General features: G+C 35.4%; 1 protein-coding gene across 1 annotated transcript in view; it reads left to right on the top strand.

Moving 5' to 3' along the window:
• Positions 1-2,277, top strand: part of LOC122264655 (lysozyme) — a 5,362-nt gene extending 3,085 nt beyond the window's left edge. The window contains exon 3 of the mRNA XM_043033669.2: positions 1-2,277. This exon is cut by the window's left edge and continues 226 nt beyond it. The gene's annotated coding sequence lies outside the window, so the exon portion shown is untranslated.
• Positions 2,278-2,500: the final 223 nt, after the last annotated feature.

Below are 2,500 nucleotides of genomic sequence, written 5' to 3' on the forward strand. Positions count from 1 at the left end.
AATGAAATACACGCACATGCAAACACACTCACACGTATATGCATACATATACACACACACATATACATACATACATACATACATATATATATATATATATATATATATGTATATATATATATATATATATATATATATATATATACATACATACATACATATACACACACACACACACACACACACACACACACACACACACACACACACACACACACATATATATATATATATATATATATATATATATATATATATATATATATATCCTCTACAGTATACAAGGCCACTGTGCATGGTTTATATAGTAAATCTTAACATAAAGATCTATAACACAAACTCTCGTTTTTATTACCCTCTCTTAATTTAATTTTGTTTTCCTTTCTTTAGGATTTAAAGCACACTACTAAATAGCAATGGCAGAAACAGTTGCCTCACCGGTTCACCCATCTAAATAATTTTTCTTTAATCATATCTGAACCGGTTGCGACGGGTTTTTGGCCTGACGATAGGTGGCATTACATACGTGACAATTGCCGTCATGGCATCTGCAATGTGCCCCTGTGCCAGTATGGCTGCTTTGAGCTGTGGCACTCGCAGTTGGAAGAACAAGTCTCCTTCCACTTCTCCATATCCATTTATTTCCATCAGGGAAGGTTATTTCGTATTTGGTTTCTAAATTAAACGCATACGAAAAAAATGAGTTACTTTTTGCCCCCAAGAAAACTGTAATATTTTAACCACACTGAGTATAAAGATCACAATGAGTTGATATAGACCCTATACTACAGTTCTAAACTACTATAACATTGATAAACACTGTCAAATGGCACAGATGAGTCTGAGATGAGGTGGCCCTAATATCTAAATGAAAGAGCTCCAAAGTCGCGATACGGCTGGTGAAGCGCTCTCGCTCTCAAATAAAACCTATCTTTAGTAACGTCACATCAGGCTATTGGCCGATGCTACTGTTATGTCTTGCATGGGTTTGACTGATATCTCCCTAGATGGCTCTATTTTTCCGACGAAAATTGTTTTACGGACCACAACGGAACTGCAGTGGAAAGGCTGAGGTGCAGCAGGCCGACAAGGTAGGTTAGGCAGTCTCTGCGTCTAGGCTTTATAAGAACCCATGTTTTTCTAGTTTATCATTAATTTGGTTGCACTTGGACTTTTGAAAATATATGTAATAAATGTTTCTAGTCACCAATTGCCCTGGAGTCTAGTCTCGCTCTTTTAATTTAGTAATTTTCTTCCTGTTAACATTTGACCGCTTCATTTCTTTTTCAATTGTCGGTTGCCAATATGGTACACAATCTAACAAAATCAATATATTTTACATCAGTGGATGAGCGTTAATAATAAGTTCTCGCCCTTCCATCATGATGGAAGAGTACTTTTGATGCGTTTGTTTCACTTGAAATAACAAAGATAATAAAATCACGGGTAACTCTTTAGTCCTAAAATAGATTATGACTTGGCAGTCACAAAAATCATTGTCAGAATTTGCATGTGGAGCACATCAGATGATTTAGCGTGATGGTAAAAATCGTATCCCTTTAAATTGCATCAAAGTTCTTCTAGTTCACCAACTCAAAGTGTGATGTAGGGGATGGGATCCCAAGGGCGGCCGTAGGAGCCGCGTGAGAGCAAGTCTCGCGCTTCCTGTTTCGGCACGAAAGTGTAGTTAAGGGTTCGATTGCCAAGGGCATGATAGAACTAAGGTAAATTCAAAAGTGGTAGCGTATGATCGTTCAAATAGCAAGGCCAAAGCTGCAACCATCTACCCCGGCCCAAGAGAAAGTCTAAAGATGTGTTGCATCGACAACTCTCATTAGGCAAGAGTAGCAACAAATAAATCCACAAAAAGAAACAATCAATTCTCAGACTAGACTGTTTGCAAATGACCTTTCTGAATCCATTAAATCAGTAATCAACAGGAGCCATTCATTCTGTAATGATTGTCGCCAATTCCTCTAAAAAAATAAACAAATAAAATTCATAGATAGGCAGAGATTTCACCAAACGATAGTCAATATCATTATTACAGTTAGTATGATAATAAGCCAGCATCATGATAATGAATTAACCCATTATTTAACCAAATGAAGAAATCCGCCAGGTAATTGGTGTCATCAATGACTAAACCAAACAAAAACTCAAGCATCGAAATCACTGTACTGTAATGTCGCCACGTAAACAAGGATGCTTGGCTTCCACAAAAAGTTTCAATTCATATCATCTATGTGACAAAATAAAGTAAAATAGAAAAATAATAAAAGTGAATAATCATACGTTGCTTCAAACATTCTATTTCTTTATAAATCCGTGAGAAAATTAAAGTAAAAGCTAGTTTTCAAAGTTATTATCAATAATCATAACCATATAAAAACAAAATAAACCTCCTTAAAAACAATCTCAATAAAAACATAGATAAAAAATACCTGTAAAAATGATGGGTCTCCTAAAGTAAGAAAAGCCAAAGAATAAAAAAACGTCA

This window comes from Penaeus japonicus, unplaced genomic scaffold (genome assembly GCF_977035675.1).
Source record: "Penaeus japonicus unplaced genomic scaffold, GWHDUDI00000001_assembly GWHDUDI00000025, whole genome shotgun sequence".
Lineage (NCBI taxonomy): Eukaryota > Metazoa > Arthropoda > Malacostraca > Decapoda > Penaeidae > Penaeus > Penaeus japonicus.